Source organism: Plectropomus leopardus, chromosome 13 (assembly GCF_008729295.1).
Source record: "Plectropomus leopardus isolate mb chromosome 13, YSFRI_Pleo_2.0, whole genome shotgun sequence".
NCBI lineage: Eukaryota > Metazoa > Chordata > Actinopteri > Perciformes > Serranidae > Plectropomus > Plectropomus leopardus.
Window position 1 is genome coordinate 27095444 of NC_056475.1, and position 14009 is coordinate 27109452.

Below are 14009 nucleotides of genomic sequence, written 5' to 3' on the forward strand. Positions count from 1 at the left end.
TAGCCTTAACTGTAGCCTGCGCGGTCTGTCGTTTGACTGACTGATGTGCTTTCATGAATCATGCGGTCAGATTTCCAAACTGACGCACTATGTCATCCTGACATCTTCATCCAAGCATACAAATGCCACGCTATAGAAAGTTTGCCTCAGAGCAAAAATTGGAATTCAACACAAGGAAAACTTGGTAGAGCATTGGTTGGATTTGTAATGTATTAAAACTAAGTAGTGCTCCAAAAATCATTTTTTGTTATGGTTAGAATTGTCCAATTTTCTTAATTTGCAAATTGACTTGTGTTCATTTCAGTTGGATGCGGAACAGATGTCTGAGCTTATTCCACTATGTTTTTCTCTCTGTGTTGTTGCTCGAGGGCTTTCACATTTTGAGGTCCTTCCAGTGTTGCTTGGCTGCCCTGTTGAAAGAGTCACCCAAATCCAAAAAGCGCTCTGTTCTTTCAAATAAGTCAGCTTATATATGATGCCTTCATTTTTGTCTACCACACATTATTTTGGCCTTTAACTACTTTTTACCTGTCAAAGTTTAAACTGATTGCTGGCATGTATTCAACAATACTGATGTTATACCAGACCAATTGAAATGGGCCAAGGTTATTCACATTATTCAAAGCTGACAAACCATCCATATTTTCAAGACCATCTCTTTATTGCCATGTTTCTTTCAAGTAGAAAAAATGTGTATAACACATCAATCAAATACTTAAATGCTTAAAAAGTTCATATATTACTATCAGTATGGATTTGTGAAAATCAACGGCACTGGTCCAACTCGCTGACAGAAAAGTTACAGCTTTAGACAACAAAAAATTCACAATTGTAGTATTTATTGGTTTGGCAAAGTACACTTTAAGCCCATGGTGTAATAGGTACTGAACATTCATTGGTTTGAAAGCTACTTGCTTAACAGAAAACTATCAGCATTCCCTTGCGACTCTGAAAGGGACTGCCCATTGGGGAGTTGCCCTGAAAACTACATGTCCTCAGGGTTTTTGTTTTTCTGTTTGCATTTGCAGGAACGATTGGAAAGTTAAAGTCACAAACTAAAAGTTGCCCATTAATAACGCAATGACACTTTGACAAGTTAGAAATGCACTGTATTTCCGTCTTATTTCGCTATTGAATTTTCTGACTTTTTTTTTCGTCACAAGCTATTGTTTTTGCTTTGTGTTTTCACAGCTAGCCATTTTTCAAAAATAGCAGTTGCAACATTGACTGTGTTCTTTGCTCATTCTCCTGTGCTAGGAAAGTACCTACTCTGAAAAAACAGATTAAAAAAGTCCCTCAAAACGGAGTTCTAAGAACGGTAATTATTTGTTCTCATCATGTGGAAACAACAAAAAGGAGGGGTTCTCAGAAAAGTTCCCATGCTTTTAAAACACCTAATGTGTCATTTGCAATGGAACTAACTCATCATAAAGTAATGTGCGATGTGATTTTCCACAAGGTTCCACACTAGGCATTCTTTTATTTCTTATATACATCAATAATTTGCTATCAAAATAAGTGCTCTTCACTTTAAATGCTGATGATACCAATAGGTTGATAACTAGTATGAATGATGCTCTAGCTAGGATGATAACTGGTTCAAATGCAATAAACTATCCTTTAATGTTCAAAAAAATGCATACGTGATTTTCAAATAAAGCCCTGTTGTGCCATCCTTCCTTGTGTTTCATTGATCCTTAGCCTTATTGAAGAAAAACATCTCTTAGTGCCCACCAAAGTAAAAAAAAAAAGAAAAAATAATGTATTTATCCTTTCATATCCTCGGGCTGTATTGTATGGACAGGTACATATAATACCAATACCTTCTCCATGTTTTTATATTTAAAAAAAAAAAAAAACATGTTAAATTGTCATTTTACAAAAGTCATTAACTAGAGCTTGAATGCTCATACTGTCCCATTATTTCAAACCCAAGAGTTTTTTTTTTTGTTTTTTGTTTTTTCTTAAGATTATTTTTTTGGCATTTTTGCCTTTATTGGACAGGACAGATCAATAGCATGAAGGGGGAGAGAGACAGAGGGGAAGACACACAGCAAAGGGCCACAAGCGAGAATCGAACCTGCGGCCACTGCAGCAAGGACACTGCCTTCACTCATGGGGCGCCTGCTTTATCCACCAGACGCCCCAATGAAACCCTGGAGTTATTTAACATATTTGACATCATTAAACTTCAGATAGTCTTTCAATTTATTAACAATTTGCTTCCCATCTCCTTTCACAGTGTCTTTGTAACTAGGTTTCAGATTAATTGTTATCACTCCAGATCTGTTGATCTTCCATTTACTCAGTTCTATAGAGGTAACCTTGGTGAATTTTAGATGGGTGCGGAGGTCAAATTATATGCAAAGCTCTTCTGCTTCACTTTGAGTCAGTCCTTTTGTCTGAGTCAGTCTTTAATGATTTCTTGAGTTAAGATAAAGTCCTTGGTCCTTTTGTCCTTATTATTTCTTGATTGGAAATCTTGGTCTTTTCTTTCTTTTAGATATTTAAAAAATAGTTATATATGAAAATGGGTGGCAAACACATACAGTTGTCTTCAATGTCAGTGTCCTTTTACAAGCCCCCAGGGTTTCTTTATTTTGTTTTATGTTATCCTGTGCACCAATACAGGCATAAACAATTTAAATACTATTTATCCGGTTGTCAATCAATCATGAGCTAGGTTGAATCGTTTTTTGGGGGCATAATATTGAAAGAAAGGTAAAGAATAGGTTTATTTCACTAATGACAGAGTTTGTAGCAGGTGCACACAGCTCCACTGTGGCTCTGGATACACAGCAGCTAAATATTCTTGTAACTCCTCTACAGAGTGCTTCAGTCCTTTAAAGTTCACCCACAGTTCGCTTTTTCAGGAGATGAGGGACTCCTTTGACAGGGAGTCACTCCACTTTATAACCGCCCTCACTGCTTTAAAAACATCAGCCGCTGAGAGGCGAATTTGACTGTGGATACAATAAGCCTGCATAGCATGTAAGCAAGCTGTAATAGCAATTACACTATAAAGTAATAATAAAATTCATGCTAATGGTGATGCAAGTGAGTTTTCAAACATGTGCTAAACTATTAAAAACCTGGTTTGACATCAGTTTTCTTGTGCTGCGTTCAGGTACCTCTTTCAAGCTATTTCAAATTATATTATTCAATATTCAATATAAATATTAAAATTTGAGCAAATTGTTTGGATTTTTGTCAAAACATGGGGAATACAGACAATGACCAACTTGGGAAAAAAAAGTCAAAAAAAAAAATAGTAAAAGGTGAAGATGAAAATGACCTGGGATTTGTTTTTTTAAAAAGGAGGGAGATTTAAAAGAAAATTATGAAAAACTAGAAGCAATATCCAGAAAACGTATTTATAATCACTATACAGTAATAATATATCTAAAATTATGTTACAGGAAAAAAATACATTCATTTGTTTTATTTTTTCTGCACTTATGTTAATTTGTTGTTTTTTTATTTTTATTTTGGTTATTTTTAGATAATTTTCTTTTCATTTTTTTTACTAATTCCCTGCTATTTTTTTATTCATGTGTTGTTATGTTGCTTATCGCCTTCTTTCCATGTTTTGGAAAGAAATCTAACCAATTTGCTCATGTTTCAAAGGGTTTACTCAATAAGCATTAATGGTTTGATTTTAAGAGTGTCTTTTATATGTGCCTATACACACATGTGGCTCAAAATGTGAGTAAAACCAAAACACCAGTGATATTTTCATCATTTTAAATATCAGGACTATTTTCTGTTTTAGTAATTTTGAGGTAACTACTTATCTGGCTGCCTTGATTACTGTTATGCTTGTTTACCCACGGAAAAGGAAAAACAAGATAGAACATATTTCACATTTCACCTCAAATTGTGGCAGCTGCAGTTGTTGTCCATCAGTAATAGTAAGGGCAAAAGCACAAAGTCAAAGGCCAACCAATTATCAGTATAATACCAAAAGCAACCAGGAATGAACTGCGCATCTTGAAAATATGATCCAGCAAAGATTCTATCTCTAAAAAAGAGTTCTCGTTTGTGTGACAACTGTATTCTATATTATTTAGCTTCTTGAGGAGCAAAAGCATAACACCACAGTGGAAAAAAAGACACATCCGTGGCCATGTCAGGAGACATAAATCACTCAGAAACTATGCCTGTATTTCTGCGATGAAGCCCAAACTGATTCAACACCAGCATGTTTGTCCCAGTGTCATTCCTGCTACAAAACACTCGTTTCCAGAGCTTGTTTTCCTTACACAGTGCGAGAGGAGTGTGTGTAGAGACAGTATATATTAGCGGTTTTGAATGAGGAAATCGGTTATGCACCACTGACAGTGCAAGACATGCAGTCAGCAAAACTGGCAAATCTTTTAGTGAGTGTCATAAAATCTCCCAGACATACTTTCAGGGTCACACAGCCGCAGAAATACTGTGTATTTATTTTTGGGACAACCCATACAAGTAGGAGAGGGGGGTACCACTGTGGAGCTGATGGATGCAAGACTTGTGTTTGTCACACAATCTAAATGTTTTTTCGAACATGTATTACTGCAATAAACCACGCTTGTCCTGAAAGTAATCCTAGCCTTTCAAATAGCAGTTGAGTGATGCATCTGTAAGAGCTCTGCTGAAAGGAAACAAGATGTTTTTCCAGTGACAACACTGTTGTCTGGCAGAAATGTGTTCTTGCATGTGCATCTCTTTGCACAATGCTGTCCAAAATTAATATGTGGTTTTTAAAATGTTGAGAAATTCAACTCCATCTGTATCTAATTCATAACATTTTGAACCAAATTGGAAATTTTGTTTGATCAAAGGGTTAAATTAATTTTTTTGGAGTGAGTGTGCATAAGTGAGTCTCTCTCCGACAACTTCAGCAATCACAGCGTGTATAATTCCTCCTCATTCCTAAATGTTCCTTAATATGAAAAGCAAATGTGATACATGCTGTCACCGCCTCTACTGCATGTCTTAAAGACCTTTTGTGTATACTAAGGAAACCACACTTGAGTTCACTAGGAGTGGAGAGTGGAGCTGGGCATAAGCTCTTTGACAGAAGCACGTAATATTTTGCAATTTACCTGTCAGCTGTCAGAGCTTTAGCAGACATCAGGGTCTACCCGTGTACATGCATGTGCCACTTTTCTGGATGACATTTTATCTGGAGGATTAATATTTTTAGAACTATTACCTGTTGGGTTCCAACAAAGGTTTCATATATGAATATTAGTTTGCATTTCTTGAGATCTCCTTTTTACGTGCATGTTTTATTGCCTCAGAGGTATTATGTTTTCGGGTTTCCTGTCCATACGGCCCAGTCTTGTGAACCAATATCTCAAGAGCACGCCTTGAGGAAATTCTTTCAAATTTAGCATAAATGTCCACTTTGACTCAAGGATGAACTAAATACACTTTGGTGGTCATAGGTCAAACAAGACCAAGATATCTCAGGAACACATTGAGCAAATTTCTTCAAATTTGGCACAAACATTCACTTGGGCTCAAGGATAAACTAATTACATTTTGGTAGTCAAAGGTCAAGGTCACTGACACTTTGTCTGTCTCGTCCTTGTGAAAGTGACATCTCAACACCTTAAGGGAATTTCCTCAAATTTGGCACAAATGTTCACTTAGACTCCTTGATAAACTGAATAGATTTTGGTGGTCATAAGTCAAGGGTCAAGGTCATTGTGACCTAATCTGTCACATTCTTGTAAACGCAATATCTCAAGAACACCTTTCTTTCAAATTTGGTACGAGCATTGGAGTGGACGACAGGATAAACTGATTAGATTTTAGTGGTTTAACGTCATGGTGACCTCAAAACATGGTTTTGGCTATAACTCTGGAATTTATACGTTCAAATTTCAAACAAATGTCGTATAGGATATGATGAAAAAGTTCTGACATTTTATATCCAAAAGGTTGAAGGTCAACTGTGACATCATGATGTTCTGCAAAAAACCCTCTTCTGGCCATTACTCAATGTCATGGTCCAGGGACAGCAGGGGAGACATTTGGTCAGATACTAAGACTGTTGACACTAATCTTGGGTGCCCAACTTGAAAGTGTGCTAATTGTATAGATCTTGTATGCTACCAGGGGAAAGATGTATGTCAAGATCAATGTTTTCACAGACATGAATGTAAACTATTAGCTATTTAGTGTTTTCAGAGTCTTGAAACTTGTACAAAATATTCGGTGGGTCTTGAAAGATGACTACAAAATGGCCAGAAAAGCTGGCACAAGCCACTTTCCATTATATAATAGGGCTGGCACTCAATGAGTTAACTGGTGCATGCAGGTGTAGAACCATGTGGTGGTATTTCTAGTTTTATGCTGACAGATGTAGGTTAACATATTGACACTTGAGCTGTACAGTGAATGTGGGGAGTAGTGCATTTGAAATTAGAGATTGTGTGTCATCGATCAGTAAGGCTACAGCTACAGCTACAGCTCAAATGACTGTGTGTAATGGCTGTGAATACCAACGCAAAAGCTGCTATATGGCGATGTTACAGGAAGTATCCGGTGTCAGACCAAAACCCACACCTTTACAACAAGACTGCCTGCTGACTTCTTTGTATGGCAAATTATGTTAATATGCAATAGGTTTTTGCATGTGTGCAACATTTTACAGTGACTGATACCCATAACCTGCTGTAATACAACACTGAAACTGCATATCCTGCTTTTGTGCTCACACACAGTTGTTTAGCCTTGAAATTACAATATTATGCATCTTTTTCCTGAAGTCTATTGAGAATGGTAAGAAAAAGCTATATTTAGTGGAATAAAGTAAAGAGAAGAAACATGCTGTCAGTCATGTTGACTGTATTCTCAGGCCATTGAAACTGTTTCATAGTAACTAATCAACATTTACAAATCAGCAAGGCTGTGTTTCGACAACTTATCTGTGAACTGGAACTCAATTGAAGAGAAAAGCACCAAAGAACAGCTCTTAAGATCCAAATTTTTCCTTAGGTGATCAGTGGCCATACACATGAAGGCAGTCAGCAATGCAGAAAAACCCATTCAGGGAAATCATGCAAGAAACACAATCCATAAATCCAGGCAGAGTCAAAAACCAGATAATCAAACACGAGGAAAAGGCTGGAGAGCATGAACACACTATGGCCACAATGACAATCAGGCAGCTGAATGGGGGCAGACACTGGACTTTAAATAGACAAGTGCTGATTACTAACTACACAAGGGTGAGTAAAAGAAGACACAGGTCAAACAGGAGGCAATCAACAAAGGCAGAAAAACTCAGGAAGTAAAAGCAGCACTATGAGAACCCATTAAAAAAAAAAAAAAAAAAAAAACAGGGACTAGACAGAAAAACATGAACAGTGAACATGACAGAATATCACAGTAATTTGTTTTTAGATATTATGATCTATGAATCTGTATGAAAACAATGATTTGTAACAATTTAGATTCAGCCAAATGAATTGGCATGAATTGATATTATTAATCTTACCTGACATTAACTAGAAGTGTGACAAAAAACTTGTTTGGAAAGAAAACTGTTTTATTTTTAATTTGTTGTACCATTTAATGTAATTTAAAACTGAATTCTCAGATTTTAAAAGGAGCTTTATGCAACATTAAGAGCATATCTATGATTCAGAGTCTGAGCCAGGATTGTCTGCACACAGCTCTCAACATGGACATGACTGAGCTAGCAGCTAACCGTGCTAACAGCACTAACAATGGCAGCAGTGCTTACACAGCTATCAGTTTTAGAAAGGGGAAACTGTAGGGTGGGCATTGCACTTTTGCAACATGATCTCATCCCCTCTTGTCATATTTTGATGTTTGGCCAGAAGCATTTGCATTTTATCTTGACGCAAAGGGGTGGAAATTAGATATGGGCAAAAAAACTACTTGGTTAGGTTTAGAAGAGTTGATGATTGACGTGAGTCACCTCAGTTGACTCGCGTGGCTAAAAACTCACATTAAAAAAATAATAATAATTCAGCATTAACTAATAGTTTCACCTGGGATACAAACACCAATCTTAGGAGTCAAAATCCTGTGTTTGTTGGACCAATCAACCCCCACCTTCCACATGCCACCAAAGCATTTTTTTTCTGAGAACAGGAAGAGGAGGAGAACAGTTTTGTTTTGTTTTTTTTTTTTATAGAACTGAGAGTTCAAAAATTTTCAACTTTAAGTAAAAAAGGCTGCACACGTCATCTTCACTTCAGCTGTTCATTTACAGTAGAGGAGTAATGTCAGACAAACTGTCACAACATACTCTAAGTTTCCTCTTAGGAATCAACACAGTCTGGCGGGTCTGCTCTCACTTCCTGATTGCTTCAGCATTCTCCTCAAACAAAGCAAGTACTCCACCCTGTGCCGACAAATTTACTTCTGCAGATCATCCGTATCAAAGCAACCAGATACAACCTAAGCATCTCAGCTGAGAAAACGCCGTGCTTCCAAAGCGCTCCAAGCTGAGCGTTTCCTGAGGAGCATGCAGCATTTTGAGCCAGGATAAAACACTTTGGTGCAATTGTTTTGGGAGGTCATTTTCTTGTTTGTTTGTGGGTTGTTGTTTTGTTTTTGTTTTTTTTTAATTATTTCTTATTCTGCTTATTTTCAGGTCATTTTCTTTTGCCTTTTAACTAATTCTTAACCAATTTTTGGGCCATGTCTTTGTCTGTTTCAAAGGGTTAAATTAACTGTCGGTCAGTGGGAAGTTAAATACGGTAACTTTTAGTGCAGCCCCCAAAAAGCATGCATTTGGCTTGTATGCCATCCATCTTCATTTTCAACTACATTACATGAATCTTAGCCTTTGTTTATAAAACACCTTATTGCTTGAGCTGCTGCATTTAATTGAGGGGAATTCCAGGCCAGTATTCAGCCCTTTTGTTGCCAGCTTGCCTCAGGTTGACTGCTCATGCAGGTAACATTAACATCAGCCCTCTGTTATACTGTAGCATGATGCCTTTCATCCCCTACAGTAACATTTATTCACATATAACCAGTGCCAATACAAGTAACACAAGAACACAGTAATAGTTTGTAGTTCTAATTTGGAAAAACTACTTGTTGGCAATTATTCAGCCCCTTAGAATAGCTCGGAGCTTCACTCAGGAATGCTGTTGATTGGAATTGTTCACATAAGAAAAAAAAAATAGAGAGCAAAAATAGAGGCACAAAAATAGTGCCGAAAGTCACTCAAAGAGACGTATTAAAGCACAATGTTTCAAGAATTTGTTTTAGAACATCCACAAATTGAACACTTTGAAACACCTGTCAGCGATTCAGAACTTCTGCCTCAGGGAATCAAACTCTCAGTCTCGAGCTGAGTTTCTGACAGAGGCACAGTGTTCAACATTGTACACCGGCAGCAGCAGGCAGACTAGTGAAGGCAAAGAACAGTGTGAGCAACAAACAGCTTGATTTTGTTAAAAAAGCAGCTTGTTGACACATGTACTGCCTCAACCTTAGGCGTGTTTATCAACGGCAAAAAAGTGAGTTGTCACAACACAATAAATTAGCATTTTTTTGCAGAATGTCAAAACTTTAGCATAAAAGCTGACACCCCAACCTGCCGCAAACTGTAAACGGATCTCCACAAGTGAAGTATATACCGTTAAGAAGATTATTTTCAGGTGTTATGAACGAGTTATTAACTATGTTCCGAGTGATGCCTCTCCATATGATTGAGTTTCTCCAGCCCTGTGCATTCTGTGGGGAGTGGAGCATCATGGGGCTGCCTTGACAAGCTCATCCATCAGCACAGCATGTTCAAGTCCCCATCAAATGCCTGCACCGCTCCATAAAGTGGAGGAGGAGAGGTGTCACTCCCTAAACAGGATATATGGTCTCTCACTGAGACACAAATTAGACAGTAAATACATTACAGTGGAAGTAGCCTCTTCTGCAGCAACATGTTTGTACTGCCGCTGTGCCAAAATCAACACTGCAGGGCTATTAGAGGAGGCTGCTCGCCTGCCAACAAGACATACACATTTGCATTAGATTACCTCAGCATCTCACTCACATCAGACTGGGGCATTAACATACTGACAGCCTGATCTTTTTAACTGAAGTCCAATATAAGTTAGTGATTCAATTCATAAAATTTCAAGCTCAAAGTCGGCGCACAAACTGGGATTTCTGGTCTTTTTAAGTGTATTATTATCACCTGAACATTCAAATTGGATTAGTTAGGTAGCATAATTCTAATCACTTTCATTCTTGACTCACCATTATTCAAAGCATGTTATACTGGAGGCACAGGTGGAATCCAGGCCATTGCAAATTTTGATTTGGCACGCACGGGGCATGAGCCTGTGTTGTCCGCTCATTCTGGCCTATCTTTTTGGAATACTCGCGTCGCACATAGAACATAACTGCACACAGAACAGACAGAGCTGTCACACTGTCCAACACATTTAATTAATTTTCACTCCCCCTTCTCCCCCCTTCTTTGTTGCCCAGTTTGGTATGGCCGATTCCCAGCAGTGCTCATCTCTGCTCACTCTGCCGTCGGCCTGGAAATGGTGTAGACGGCCACATATCCTCTAATACACATTGTGTTGACTAGCAGTGAACAGCAATAACATCGAGAGAGTTAATATGATCCCCCCCAGATTGCACTTGCTCATCACCAACAGGAAGTAGTCCGTTTGGACCAACAAAGATGAGATACATGCTTGTTTTCCCACCAGTGAACATGACTGTTGTGTTGGCATGGTCAAGTCAGATAGCATGACTGGGGATTGAGCCTGGTTGTCTGTAGTAATGTAAAGTGTTTTTTTCTCTTTGACACCTGGGCCCTTTTTCAGAAAGCAGGCTCAATAAACTCGAGCGTAATACTGACCTCTGAGTGGACTGAGCCTGAGCAGAGAAACTCTGAGTTTTCGGTTCCAGAACAGCTGATCAGTCAACTGTGAGTATGTAAAGCCTGAAAGAGGCATGTTCACAGTGAGCACAGAAAGCCATCATCAGTGGAGCGCAGATAACCTGATTCACACAGCCAGAGGTGGAGTGAAAAGCAGAGCTACTTATTTCACCGCAACTGAATTACAGATTTTAATGACCAAGTATGTGGAACGTGAGCATATCTTAAAAAAATAAAAAATAAATCATTCTTACACGCCAGATGCAGCTAAACAGTGTGAGAAAGCATGGGACAAGATTGCAGAGCGCAAAGCTTTAAATACTATGAAGTTTAGACATTTTATAAAGTCCACTCATTCACTCAAAATGATAGCAAGTCAACATGTGTGTCTTTTCCCAGAACCCAGCCTCGACTTTCTAGTTGAAAACTGGCTGATATTAAGCATGAATATTCAAGAGTCTTGAACTATATTAACTCAGTATGATTATAGACCTCTTTTCACCATCTTTTCAACCTTCAAAATACGATCATAACAACTCGTCACTAATCACACATCTGTTTCATCATTTAGCCGATTCATTGGGTTGCAGGTAGAAAGAGATTTATTGACTAAAGACATTTCCTCAATGTTATTACACAAAAGCATGATTTCACTGAATGTTTGTTAATATGTGATTAAGAGATCTACATGCTGTCAGCTGCCAACAAGCAGCTTCAGGACATCGTGAGGGAGATGCTGTCCCTGTCAAATAAAGAAGTAACGCTTTTCACTGTAGCCTTATTCACATACTCACATACAGGTACGAAGAATAAATTATGACAAAGACATCACTGTTACTGTATAGAGACGGTGGTGTAGAGGATCAGAAACTGTGCTTGTTACAGGGAGTGGGGAGTTTGAAACTGATGTAAGACGTACCAGTTTAACACTCTAAATTGAAAACTGTCCATGTATTTTTCTAACATAATTAACAGCTTTATTTGCACATTTTAGATGACAATGTCACTTTTGCAAAGCCAGTTAAATCATGGCTTAAATGTGAATGTTCAATAAATGTCTTCAAATAGTCAGTGAAATGAAAAACAAACAAAAAACCCTGATTCTGAACATCATTTTACCAGTGACCATAGTGATTTTATGAAATTATTTTAATGAATAATGCTAACTGTGTTGTGTATACAATATATAATATACACAAAAATGTAGAAACTATTTTATCTATTAATAACGTTCATATATTGTAATATAATTTGCTGCTTCCTCTGATAAAAGAGTAAATCCACGATGTGTACGATTTGATGTACGTGGGCGTAGAAGATCGCTCAGATGAATGAAAGACTGTAAAGTGACGCTATCTTTCATATAGATACTCCAGCGGGAATGATCGGACATTTGAACAGGTCTAATCACCCTCTCCTGACGCAACAGCCTTTAATTATTTTGAGCCTCAACGTCCACAATTTCATTGACAAAAGGATCCGTCGAGTCTGTCCTCCCTGCTCCTCGGTTGGAAGGTGATCAGTCTCAGGCTAAGAAGAAGCAAACTTGCCAGTGAGCATGTTTGCTTTATGGAGCATGTTGCCGTAGTAACTGACTCAAGGTGATGCTGAGCTGACTTTGTGAAACAGAAAACTCAGTTTCCCTCATTTCAGGCTCAACATACTCAGGTTTTCACTAATTCCACTTTCTGAAATAGGGCCCTGTGTACCCAAACAGGCATTCATATCCTTTGTAGCAGATTATCAAGAAAAAATCTAGCGATAAATCTTGTGAAATTTATAAACTAAAGGAGGATTTTGGTGGTGTCTAACGGAGGATTGCAGAATGCAACCAACTCAATTTTCTCCTGGTTAGAATTCGTTCAGCATTAATTGTTCTGGATGTTTTTACTATGAGACAAATTATAAAAATAAATGATAAATAAATGAGGACCTGCTCCCTATGGAGATAAACAGCTTGTTCTGAGGTAACAAAAACAACAGTTCTTATTTCCAGGTGATTATACACTAAAGAAAACACACATATTATATTATTCCATATCTGCCAATACACCCCCCTCAACCCTATACACAGGTCTTTCAAAAAAGGTAAAAAAAAAAGATATTTATTGCTGAAGATTGATAATTGGAAAGCCACATGAGAAGGGAGAGCATGGAGAAGGCATATTTGCTATGACAAGCAGAACCCAGATTCTGTGAGATGTGTGAGGAAATTACTACTTTCATGGGTAGCGAAAGAAATGTTGTTGTGCAGCTTGAGGATGAAAACTGAGGTGACTTGTCTTCTCTGTGTGATGTAACGGAGGATTTCAGTGCCCCGAATGCCTGAATGTGAAACTGGAAGGACACAAACCAGACATTCATGAATATGCATGCTGCAGTAAAAGGCAATTCGAACAAAACTGCATTCACTGGGAGAGCCAAACTACAACAGCGAAAGTACAAATTTAGGACGAGGGTTTACGAACCTTGATTCACATAAACAGAGTTTTCAAAGTTTTACAAATCCATTTCCAGTTGATGCGGAGAGTTTTTCCAAAATACTGACACATATAGCTGAATTAATTACAGTGGAACAGCCCACTGAGGGCCAAGTTTGAATCTCTCGAGGCAAAAGAGTTTGCCCCTTTCATCTCAGACACAATGCCACTACTCTGCCTTGAGGCTGCCTGTGCGCCACAGTATGTTTGGAAGCATTTATTTGTGTAAACAAATGCTCTCCGTGATGAGGTTCAACAATCATCTCGCAGGCCCACCTGACAGACGAGGAGAGGTATCTGTTTTTTCAAAGGTGTTTGCTGTCTCACTACAATGTATTATTCCAGTAACAGCTTTTCACATTTTCACTGCTTTTGTTTTCAAACGAGTGATCACAGCCTTGTCGACGCAATCAAACTGGAAGGGCAGCTGCACAATGAGTAGTATCAAACACAAAGATAGTCGAAAATCACCACAGAAAAGCAGACAGTTTCATTGAATTGATACAGATAGGATAATAGAGTGCAGCTAGAGAGAGGCTTTGTGTAGCTTAATTTGCAGAGAAAGATACCCAAATTAAACTAAATATTGACAGTATGCTGCTCCGACTGTCAGAATGTCTGAAATGATGGAAAGGTCAAAAACATGATTTGGGTGT

At 38.1% G+C, this 14009-nt stretch overlaps 1 long non-coding RNA gene across 1 annotated transcript in view; it reads right to left on the reverse strand.

The window, feature by feature from the left end:
• The window catches only part of LOC121952102, a 57054-nt gene that overhangs the window by 841 nt on the left and 42204 nt on the right, over positions 1 to 14009 (reverse strand). The gene's annotated exons all lie outside the window — the stretch shown is intronic.